General features: G+C 36.6%; 1 pseudogene; it reads right to left on the reverse strand.

Annotated features, from left to right (window-relative positions):
- Nucleotides 1-912: 912 nt before the first annotated feature.
- On the reverse strand, nt 913-2,123 carry LOC120211851 (annotated as a pseudogene).
- Nucleotides 2,124-13,194: the final 11,071 nt, after the last annotated feature.

Raw genomic sequence — 13,194 nt, forward strand, 5'->3', positions numbered from 1 at the left:
AATAGCTTTAAGAGTTTTTTTTTTTTTTTGAACAAAGCTTTAAGGGTTAATCACTGAGTTCTTGGCTTGGATTAATTAACTATTATCCTATTATCTAATTACTAACAGGACCCTCCCGCTGACTTCAATTATTTACATTAAATTCAACATTAGAATTTAGACACCTTACTTCACCAATTTATAAAATATTGAATAATTATTGATTATTTTATTTTTAATATTAAATTAGGATTTATGTTTCGAACCCTGACGTTTGCGAATACGGTAAACTGGGTTGGGAGGGTCGGCATTGTCTCTGCAATACCCGATCTGAATTAGTCGGTCAATAAATCGAATACAAGTGATTAATTAAAAAATCATGTTTAAGTCAATATCATGTTGAATTTTTTTAAAATTTAAAAAAAAATTATAAATTTTTTTAAATTTGAATTAAATTTATTCGAATATAATCTTAATCTTTTTCGACTCAAATTTTGAATTTCGATTCATTTTATTACATCTAATTAAGATAATATTTGTAAGTATTATATACATTATAAAATATCTATAATTATAACAAACATATATATAATTTGAGTGATTAAATATTTAGTGTAATGACAAGAAAATTACTTTAATCGTGATTGGTGTAAGATTTCGAGTTTGCCAGCAAGTAATATGTTCTCATTAAAAGGTATATATATACACACACACAACGAACATCACGGTTAAACTAATTTTACAGTGTAAAATTCAAACCAATAAATAACATTTACACGTAATTAAAACCTAAACCCTTATAATTTTCAGGCTTCAACCTTGCCATTCATTTGGAGTATTATTGATTTTACAATAATTAAACCCTTAAAATATTTTTACACAAATTACAATTAGCATAATAGTGTCAAGCGTGTAAGGATTGATTGGAGTATATATAAAAAAATAAATTATTGATCCACACCCATATATTATTCAATTATTTATACAATAATTACAGGTTAAATGAGTTTATTCAAATTTTAGTTTAGTTGTAATCTGACCCATAAATATTAAAAAAAAAGGTTATATGGACAAAATTAAGAAGCAAAACGCTCCACAGACGGCGAAAATGGAAAGAATGCAAAATGAGTCCAAAATTCTGTCGTTTCTCCCATTCGTTTCTTGCCTCCGCCTCTTCCTTTCTTCAAACTCTTGATACTCTACTTTCCCTCCCTTTCCCTTCCGACTCTTCCAACTTCTTCTGCTTTCCATTCCCCTTTGCAAAATTACCAAACTCTCCGCCCCACTCAATCCTTTCCCATCCATATCCTCCATCCTCATACTCACTTCCCTCACGTGCATCTCCTCTCCTTCATTTTCAATTTCCCCGCAAGTCACCACCACCCCACACTCCACCAGTTCTTTAGACGATCCCCACCCTTCATCTCCCTCCATCACCGTCCCAAACCGCGCCTGCACATTTCCCGTCAACCAGTGCCGTTGCACCCAAACCGCTCTCTCACTCGACATACTAACCGCTTTTTTCCGCCTCGCGTCGATAACTATCCAACTCAAACTCAAGTTTTCCTCCAAATGTTTTAGCCACGTCACATCGTTACAACTACCGTGTTTTATGGGCGACACGGGAGCCGGGTCGTTCGGGCCAAGCAATTCGGCCCGAAAGGGTGAAGACAAGAACCAGTTGCTTGTCGTTTCCATTTCCAAAACTTTCGAACAAATGGGAATTCCTTGATAGTAAATATCAACGGCTGAGATTAATTCCGTCGCGATTGGTAAAGAGCTGACGTTGAGCTTTAACGGTTGGAGATCGGGGAACGGAAATGCGTCGGAGAAGAAGGAGCGGTGACCGGAAGGGAACGTGGAGATTACTTGTTGGATACGTGGTTGATTGACAGAAGGCCACGTGGAATAACAATGTCACGCCAGAGGTTTTCTTCTGTAGATAGGGAACGCAAATGAGAAGAAACGCAGGCGGTGGAGGCTAGGTTGGGACCGTCGAGTCGTCTGAGGATGAGAGCTCGGATTATATCGGAATGAAGGCCGGCGATTGTTTCATTGCCGGTGCTAGCAACGGAAGAGGAAGACGGAGGGGAAGCCATTGACATGGTTTCGTAACAAGTCTTAGGACAAAGCTTTTGCGAGGGACATCTCTTTCGGTAGTCTCTTGAGAAAATGTTTCGTGTTTTAAAAGCCACAAGATGGGCAAATGGCCAAACTTTGTCCTACATACTAACTATAGACTCTAATTTGTTTATTATTTTATTTACATTTTAAAATATACACAGTTCTAAACAATACCTACACAATAAAAGTTTATCATTTTATTTGTATGATTAAATTTTAAATTTTATTTTACATGATTTAGTTTTAGTTTGATGTTGCTACTTTTATAACGTATAAAGGCATGTAAGTTTACATATATTACCTTTAATTTAAATATTATATTACTTATTATATTATTTTAAAATAGTTAAATTGTAATTAAATAACAAAATAACTAATCACGTTATCCAACTTTCAATCCATTAATCAAGACAACTTCAAATCTCCAACCCTTATGTCATTAACAATAATATTGACATGACATTTAATCAATAACAATTTCATACGTCTATAAATATTACAAGCATGAATTGCATGTTATTATAGGGGTGTATATTAGATTTAATTGATCAATTCCATCAATTATTGTTATTAAAATTGACTTAGCTGATTAAAACAAAAAGCCTTAAACTAATTAATTTTATTTTTTAAATAGTCTAAATCAAATCAATAAAATTTTGGGAAATTTAATAAATTTTTTATTTAATTGTATTATTTCAAATGATTTTTGGTTGAATTAGATGAGTTATACAGATTTGGGTTGATTATAATTCGAACAAAACAAAAAATCGAAGAACTAAATACAAGTTTGAGAGAAAAATAAAATAATCACTAACTAATATTGATCGAATAGAGGAACAGAAACATGAACATGAAACCATATATAAACATCGACAACTCCTAACTAATGCCTAATGAAAGCATAAAACTTATTTGCACTAAGAACTTGTCCTAAACATGAAAGAAAAGAATACACACCAAAACATGAACAAAAATAACAAAATCACACCTAAACATACATAGCCTTGAAAACTTGAATGCACCAAAATATAACTCTCCATAACAGCGTAAATAAACATCATTGCACAATATAAGAGTATGAAATAGAGAAACACGCACAAAAAACATTATATTTTTTAGTAAATAAAAATTAGGATGATATATAAGTAATGTATGATGAAAACGAATATCGCTTTTAATATTAAGAATCTTAAAGCAAATAATTATTACAGTATCTTGATAATTATTTCCCTCTACTCTTGAACTACGTTAAACCTATTCCGCTTTTTGTTTGTTGAAACAGCATTCATGGGAAACTGTTTGCAAGACCACACTCTTGAACTTGCAAATTTGTTTCCATTTCCTTTCCTCAAACTTTTCCTACTTGCCCGATGAAACAAATCAAAACCACTCGCTTCTTACAGTTTGAATCCAACCTTTTTTTTGAAATATGACCAACATTAATAATAAAAAAATGAAGGGCTAAACTACATTTAATATCACTCAAATTTTAAGTTGATTACAAAGAGGTCATAGATTGAATTTATATTGCTGCGATGGAGGTTGCTTTCAAATCCAATTTATTAGAATTAAATTAAAGAGAAAATCGCCTCAGTGACCAAAAATGCCTTATAATATACGATTTTAACTAACTTTTTTTGGATTTGCCAAAATGACCAACAAAATCGCAACGCGAAATAAAAATCGCAATGCGATCCCCAGAATCGCAAATCAGTTTCCAAAATCGCAACGCGATTCTTGAAAATCGCAATGCGATAGTACAAATTCGCATTGCGATTTTCCAGAATCGCAACGCGAATATGAAAATCGCAACGCGAACACATAAATCGCAACGCGTATCCGTAAACCGCAACGTGTATCCGTAAATCGCAACGCGTATCCGTAAATCGCAATGCGTATCCGTAAATCGCAACGCGTATCCGTAAATCGCAATGCGTATCCGTAAATCGCAACGCGTATCCGTAAATCGCAACGACAATACGTAAAATCGCAACGCGTATCCGTAAATCGCAACGCGATTTTTAAAGCGCCATTATAATCGCTACGCGTATTTTATTTTCAAATTACAAAAACGAATATTAAGACAAAATCCCGTAATCGCAACTCATAACCTAAAACCTAAAATCACAACTCAGTCCCATCTCCATCTCTCACTCTCTACGGCGAAATCCGTCCCCATCTCCGAAGATTTCCGTCCCCATCTCCGGCGAAATCCCTCACAACCATTCACGGTCATAAATCCCTCACAATATTCAGAAATGGAAAATCAACCTCCGAGGGTTAGTTTTTTTAATTATTTTTATTTTGAAATTTTTGCATTATTATAGGTTTTTCATATTGAAACTGATGATAAGTTTACTGGATAGATTAACCATTTCACGTAGATTTCATTTCGCGTTGCGATTCTCTCGTTGCGATTTTCATTTCGCGTTGCTATTCTCTCGTTGAGATTTTCAAGTTAGTATTTGTCTTTGTCTTTGTTCTGTCTTTTGGTTGAAGTAATGCAATCCATTCAAGTTTCAATTTGCAGAAGAGTCGCAACGAGAGAAATGAAAATCGCAACGCGAAAATGACTATCTGCAACGAGAGAAATGAAAATCGCAACGAGAGAATCGCAACGCGAAACCAAAATCGCATTGCGATTTTCATTTCGCGTTGCGATTCTCTCGTTGCGATTTTCATTTCGCGTTGCGATTCTCTCGTTGCGATTTTCATTTATCTCGTTGCGATAGTCATTCTCTCGTTGCGATTTTCATTTCAACCAAAAGACAAAACAGTGTTGCAAATTTTAGTTTCAAGAATAAACTACTACTTTTTGTTTATTGTTTTTGGTATATCTTCACAGTATAGTTTTTGGTATATCTAACTTGGTATGTTTATTGTTTTTGTAGAAATTTTTTTCGGCTTCATTGATATTAAGGAATAAAGTTAGCCTAGCCACTACAATTGCTTCGAAGCTTTCACTTGCACAAAGACAATTGTTTGAGGAAACCTGCTTCGGGCCATGGCTGAGAGTACAACATCTGGGTGGAGATGCTAATTTGACCCATTTGTGGCTTCAGACCATGACATCAAATCTACCCGACAGTATACAACGTGGTGAGGAAGAGATATGGTTTCATTTTCCACCAGCGTATACTTGTTTTGGGCGGAAGGAGTTCTGCTTAATCACTGGTCTACGATTCGGACACGATGATGTAGGCCGGTACACTCGTCATATCGCCCGCCCATCATGGTTATCCCGGGTTTTTCCGGATGAGTCAATGAAGAAGCCGAACCTACACGTCGACGACCTGAAGAAATTGTTTAATAAGAAAGATGGTTTCACTCGGATGGATGACGTCGATGTTGTCCGAGTATGCCTTCTACTACTTTTGTATGCCGGCTTTTTAGGCAGAGAGGCCAGACAACCTATTCCTCGGGAGCTAATAATATTGGTAGAGGACCTGAATGCATGGAATCTGTTTCCGTGGGGTTCGTATATATGGAAAACTACTTGGACTAAGTTGTCTACTGCCTTTGATGACCGCAAAAGTTTGCGTGGCGATGGGTCGAAATACACTTTGTCAGGCTTTGTTTGGGCCTTTAAGGTAAGAATTTCTATATAATGTTTCTAAAATTATAATTAATTATTTAACAATTACTAATTTTGTTATTATATTGTTTGTAGATTTGGATATTCGAGGCTTTCCCCAGCATGCGTACATATGCAATAAAAACGTCAAATGATATTCCCAGGGCTATTTCCTGGAAGAGGAAAAATCTGTTGGATTGGGAAGACTTAATACCATATGCGACAATAAATAATGTAAGTTAACACAAATACTTTCATATAATATATAAAAAAGTTATTAATAGTAGACGTTTAACTTTGTTTGAGTTTTATATTGTTAGGAGGCCAACATTCCATTACAAAGACTGACACCCACGGAGGAAGAGCTTGCCACTGATTGGTGGCAAACTAGTCAGAGTTTTTTTGATGGCACGGATGATGAGCAGCATCCACTTCCTCCAATTCGAGAGCCATCACCTCACCTAGAGCAATCACCCGATCGACCCGACTATACACCTCTAGAACGAGAGCCATCACCTATCCCGTCACATCATCGAGCCTCTTCTCCACCATCACCTCATGATAGGCGACCGGCAAAGATGCCACGACTCCTATCTCCCTGTTCTCCACCTCCACCTCCACGGGATGAGTCAAGGGAGTTACGTGATGAGGTCAATGCCTTGCGTGAGGAGATCGGTACTCTACGCGATAACGATGGTGCATGGCGTGTGGAGGTGTCAACTTTACGTGGTGAGGTTGCCGCTCTACGTGAGATGATAGTATCGTTGCAGAATGAGGTTCATACTCTACGCAACGAGGTAAGTTTAAGATTTTTCATATTTAACTTGATGATAAATTTACTCGTAATTTCACTTAGATTAGCCATTTCACTTAGATTGCTTAGTAAATTTATTCGGTTGCTGCCAATTCTGCTAAACTGTGTATTCTTTAACACTGTGAAATAGTATTTGTCTTTGTTTTGTCTTTTGGTTGAAAGTAAATTTGTTCGGTTGCTGCCAATTCTGCTAAACTAATACCCTGAAGTCAGTATTTGTCTTTGTTTTGTCTATTGGTTGAAGTAATGCAATCCATTCAAGTTTCAATTTGCAGAAGAAGAAATAGTTTACTTTCGCAACACGAAACTTAAAATCGCAACGCAACGACAAAATCGCAACGCGAAACCAAAATCGCATTGCGATTTTCATTTCTCGTTGCGATTTTCATTTCGCATTGCGATTCTGTCGTTGCGATTTTCATTTCGCGTTGCGATTTTGGTTTCTCGTTGCGATTCTCATTTCGCGTTGCGATTTTAAGTTTCGTGTTGCGAAAGTAAACTATTTCTTCTTCTGCAAATTGAAACTTGAATGGATTACATTACTTCAACCAATAGACAAAACAAAGACAAATACTAACTTCAGGGTATTAGTTTGAAACATATTTTTCTTTGTTATCTGATGCATTTTGTGAACTATGATAGAATAATGACTTGGGTGAATACAATGCAAGTTTGAAACATATTTGTCTTTGTTTTCACTGTTTAAATATCATGTCTGTTTATTTACTAATTTTTGTATTTAATTATTTAGCGGCCCGATAGAGTGGATGCTTTACGTCGGGTTATGCTTGCACGACGGAGTTCACGCATCAGACAGCGTACACGTGCTATTAAGTCTTCGTACACCCCAATAGTGCGAAGACACCGCAAGAAGAAGCCCGACTCGCCTGTCATCCCTCAAGAGTCCACTCCTATCATTGAAGAGGCCCCCCTATCATTCCTCGAGAGTCCCCTCCCACCGTTCAAGAGGCCACTATCATCATTGAAGAGGTCCCTCCCACCATTCAAGAGCCCGATTCACATGGCGTCATATGTAGGCTTCTTGAGAAACCCTCTGACGTGCCGGACATAATGGATGAGAGTTGGCTCTCGTATAAGTTACCGGCCAGTACCATTCCGGTATCGGAAGTGGAGAGGAGACAACTACCAGACACAATTCTGGATAACACCCTTTGGGCTAAGACCGCAGTTGATTTTTATCTACATGAGCGGAGCCAGGGGTGTTTCACTGACATATGCAAGCTCACCGATGATATCTATTTGTTGCTTGATCGGTCTTGGTGGGGCGTATTATTAGGGGTCGAAGACAATGGCTATTTCGATGGGGGGGTAAGTCTTATATTTTTCTTATATTTCAATTTGATTAATTTTTTTTTAAATTTATGTAAGTCACTAATATATGTCTTTTTTTGTAAAACAGCATATCGATGCGTGGGTGACACGTCTTATAATAATAAGAAAACTTAAGAAAAATAAAAATATACGATATACAATTATGCCGACGTCTTTTAACGCCGTTCACTTGAAGAATCAACGAGATAAATCATTTGATTTGGGCAATGGACAAGCTAAACTTTATCCTGCATGGTGGGAGGTCGATAAGGTTAGTATTTATTTTAGATTGAGTTTAAAGGTTTTATGAAATAAGTGCGCAAATGAATGAATTATTACTTATGATTGCATGTGTTTATCCCTGTTTTGGAACGTAAACATTGGATTCTCATCGAGCTTCAGCTCCCATCCCTTAAGACAATAGTGTATGACAGCATGATAAATTACATATCATTGGCTGATTTAAGAGATATTATTAAGGGATGGAGCTCTCATTTGGCTAAATTCTTGGATGCGATCAATTATTGGACTCGTTCTGGAAACAAGAAGCCAAAGAAGCTCAATATTACAGTTATTAGAGACGAGACCGCGCCACAACAAACGGAAGGAGCCAGAGGAGATTGTGGTCCTCTCGTATGCTTGGCGTTGGAGCGTTTGAAGACGGGAAGCACCAAGTATCTACCTCCCACCGATAGAGATAGAGCTGCAGTAGGCTTGTGGTTTCGGCATTATATGGCTAAATCGATATATACGAGACGCTGCCTACCTGCATCCGCGTTATAAAAATGTCCATAAACAATTGGTAAGTTTATAGACTTTTGGTTTGAAAATGTTTGGTTAAGTACCTAGAATTCAATAATTTGTTGTTTGTAGGTTTTAGATGTGTAGAAAGTGTTGTTTGAGCAAATGTTTGGTTTCTGCAGGTTAATCTCAGAAGTGAACTGCGTGAAAATGATGTATGGCTGCAAAAGTTGATTCAATAGTTTAATTGATTGTTTTTTGATTGTTTAATTGATTTGTAAAAGTTGATTCAATAGTAGATGATTGGAAATAAGAATTATTGCTTATTTTTTGATTGTTTAATTGATTTGTAAAAGATGATTTGTAAAAGTTGATTTGTTTAATTGATGCGAACATAATTCTTATTTGTGCTTGTTTAATTGATTGAAATGTAATGGTTGATTTTGTTGATTTCAATCTGCATTATGTTGAAGGCAAAAATGACTATCGCAATGCGGAAATGAAAATCGCAATGCGAAATGAAAATCGCAACGAGAGAATCGCAATGCGAAATGAAAATCGCAATGCGATTTTCATTTCGCATTGCGATTTTTATTTCCGCATTGCGATTCTCTCGTTGCGATTTTCATTTCGCATTGCGATTTTCATTTCCGCATTGCGATTCTCTCGTTGCGATTTTCATTTCGCATTGCGATTTTCATTTCCGCATTGCGATTTTCATGTTGGGATTTTCATTTCGCATTGCGATTCTCTCGTTGCGATTGTAATTTCCGTGTTGCGATAGTCAAATGCATGCCTAATAAGTGATAACAACTGAATAACAAGAGTTGGTTAAGTCAAAATGGTTGGCCTGAGTCATTAATTCAACTGAAAATGTTAAAAGTTCACACATAAAATCCACATAAACAACGTTTGCATTTAAAAATCACCTAAGTTAACAATCCCAAAAGGTGAAGCCAGTTGTGATTGGGATTTTAAAGATGATTGCCTTTTGCTTGACACCATATGAGCTTTGGATTTTGATGAGGATCCATATTTTGGTAGAGGAAAAGATGATTGTGATGGCACTGGTGATCCACATGTCAACCTTGTATGACCACTTTCCTTGCACCGACTACATGTCGATCTCTTCTTCTCTTCACCCTTAGACGGTATACGATCGTGACTTTTTGGTCGGCCAGGTAGCCTTCTGTCCATGGCTGGTGGTAAAACTGTTTGTAAGTCATCTGGTATGTCCCACTCAGAAGGATGTGGAATAGGGTAGACAATCTCGGTATAAGTCTGTCGATAAACTTCTATAGTGTAGCAATCCATAGCGTATGCGCTTGAATCATCTTGGTTTAAATGAAGAACAACTTTTATAACATGGCCACACGGATAACCAGATGTTTGCCATTTCATACAACTACACGTCTTTGCATTTAGATCGACCATCCCATTTAAGTTATTATCCAGTACTTGAAACAAAGTGTTTGAACATGGTTCAACTCTCCATGACGTTGACTTCACAACACGTTTCGTTATCTTTTTTTCAGTCCATGGTGTAACACGATGTTCCAATGTTCCTGTAAATTTAAATAAACAATACTTAGTAAAATATATAAATATGATAAGTTACGTATTCAAAGAAATAATACCTGCATAGTTTCTTTTCTTGTAGTACCACTGTTGAATAGAGGCTCGAAAAAACTCCATTAACATAGTAATGGGTAATTTCCGGGAATGACGACTTAGAGCGTTGATTGATTCTGCACTATTAGACGTCATGAAACCATATCTTGCTCCAAGTTGATGTACTCTTGACCATCTTTCAAACCCGACATCTTCTAGTGTTTGAGCACACTGAGGCAAAACACGTCTTAAACAGTTTATATGCTTATTGAAATCCACTTCCCGATAAGCTTTTACAGCCTTCCAGTATGTCCATTTGTGCTTTTTTATACCAGCAGACCTTGATTTTAGATTTCTATACAAATGAACACCACAAAGTCCATGAAAAGCATCTGGGAAACACCTTCTAACAGCGTTGTCAATTGAGTTTGCCCTATCGGATATGATTGTTAGATTGCTAATAGGACCTATGCAATCCCTAAGATGCCCCATAAACCATGTCCATGAATCAGAGGTTTCAGATTTGCCAACCCCGTAAGCTATTGGCAATATCCCATTGTTAGCATCCATGGCTACTGCTAATAAGTTTACTCCAAGGTATCGACCTTTCAAATGTGCTCCGTCAACTATAATAACTGGGCGCATGCAAGTAATAAACGAACGAATCTACAAAATAATATACACAAGAAATATAATCATTTAAATGTGAAATGCATGTAACTAACAAAAATGAGTCAACAAAATTATATTGATTTACTAACCGTAGCACCAATGGCGATAAACAACAACTCAAAGTGTCCATCTCTATCTGTTTTGATATGAGTTACCGACCCATGATTTTTCAGCTTTAAATTGTGACAATAAGCCGGCAGTTGGGCAAACGATGCTTCTGGCGACCCCCTCAACAATTCCAAGGCATAACATTTGGCTCTCCAAGCTTGAGAATATGATATACTAATCTTGAACCGAGCATTCATGTCAGTCATAATTTCATGTCCCCGATATACCCTGCCATTCAAAAACATTAACTCAGCCAGAAAACCACCCAATACCTTTTTGTTTGCCTGTCTATGGTGAGGAAAAACTTGGGTTCTTGAACATGTATGTTTATCAATAAAAGTCCTAACTTGAAACATTTCACAATCTTTTATTCTCTTTGCAATCATACGCCACGTACAGTTTTTGTCAATCATACACCTTGTTTCGAAACGATCTTTGCTTGATTTGTTAACTTTTAGTTGATAGCCATCTTCCACACATTTCGTATACAAAGCTATCTTCAAGTCTTCCTTTGTATCAAAACAATCATCTTTCTTGATACGAATAACTTTTGTGTAACAATCAACTGCTTTCTTTACCAACTCTTCTTCCGGTATCTGAAGTAATTCTGGCATATTCCAGTTATACGCCCGTGGCATTTTCTTTTCTTCGGGGACTTTTTCTTCTTCTTTTTCTTCTTCAGGATTATATGAATTACAGAATGGATGTTCAACATGTTCATTCACAGTCGTAACTTCCTCCTCATTATCATCAATAATATCTTCTTCGGCAACGGCTGTTTCATCATCAAAATTCGGGTATTGACCAATATCAAAATCATTACACGCAGGGTCTGTTTCTTCTTCTGAAACATCATCAAAATCCGTGTATTGACCAATATCAAAGTCCGGATATTGACCAAGACCAAATTTCGAATACTGACTAGTACTCACAATTTTTTCTGTTGGCTCATCATCGTCTAACTGGTCAATAGGAAAACCGGAATTTGGTGCTGAAAGTTGATTGGGATTTGGATTAGAGAAAGGTTGTGGGTTTTGAGAAAAACTTAGTTGATTACTACCCGCTACTGACCCAACAATACTACTTCTAGTTTCAACAACATACAATGTAACATCATCTTGTGAAACACTAATGTAAGCAATGAATCGTTCAACATCTTCATTGTCGGTTAACAAATAAATTTTACCATTTCTCTGATAAGATAGCCTAAATCCACTTAGGGGCTCTAAATTCAATTTCTTTGAAACACGTAGCATTAGAGTTTCATAAGTTAACTTTTGTAAAGACAATTTTAGTTGAAGATTCATGGGTAAAGGCATATATTGTAAAACACCATGAACATTATCCCATGACCCTCCAAAACACAAATCTATCCAAACATGATCAACATTAGATGATTTCATGGTTGTAAATTAATTTACTAAACAGACGAGCTGCGAAACTAAAACCTGTTGCCGGATTGGGAAGGATGTCGTTGGATATAGGAACGGATGTCGCCGGAGAGAGTGATAGATGGAGATGGAATGAGTTGCGATTAAGGGATTTAGTTTATGATTTGCTGCTGTTGCGTAGTTATATACCCAAAATTTCAGTGTTGTGATTTACAGATTCTCGTTGCGATTTACGGATTATCGTTGCGATTTACAGATTCTCGTTGCGATTTACGGATTATCGTTGCGATTTACGGATACGCGTTGCGATTTACGGATACGCATTGCGATTTACGGATACGCGTTGCGATTTATGTGTTCGCGTTGCGATTTTCATATTCGCGTTGCGATTCTGGAAAATCGCAATGCGAATTTGTACTATCGCATTGCGATTTTCAAGAATCGCGTTGCGATTTTGGAAACTGATTTGCGATTCTGGGGATCGCGTTGCGATTTTTATTTCGCGTTGCGATTTTGTTGGTCATTTTGGCAAATCCAAAAAAAGTTGGTTAAAATCGTATATTATAAGGCATTTTTGGTCACTGAGGCGATTTTCTCTAAATTAAATTCTTAAATTGATATACAAATCCGACTTTAGCTCAGTTGGTAGAGCGGAGGACTGTAGTTGAGAATTGTTGAGATCCCCTTGGGTCATTGGTTTGAATCCGACGGGTCATTTAGGTGTTTAGTTTTTCCCCCTAGTCAATCCAAATATCTAATGTTATAAACGTTATCATTTTAAGTGTCTCAATCGTTAAAATAATTTGTTAAGTGACATGTGTCGCATTCTAATTTTAATATTTTTTAAA

Source organism: Hibiscus syriacus, unplaced genomic scaffold (genome assembly GCF_006381635.1).
Source record: "Hibiscus syriacus cultivar Baekdansim isolate YM2019G1 unplaced genomic scaffold, ASM638163v2 tig00000715_pilon, whole genome shotgun sequence".
NCBI lineage: Eukaryota > Viridiplantae > Streptophyta > Magnoliopsida > Malvales > Malvaceae > Hibiscus > Hibiscus syriacus.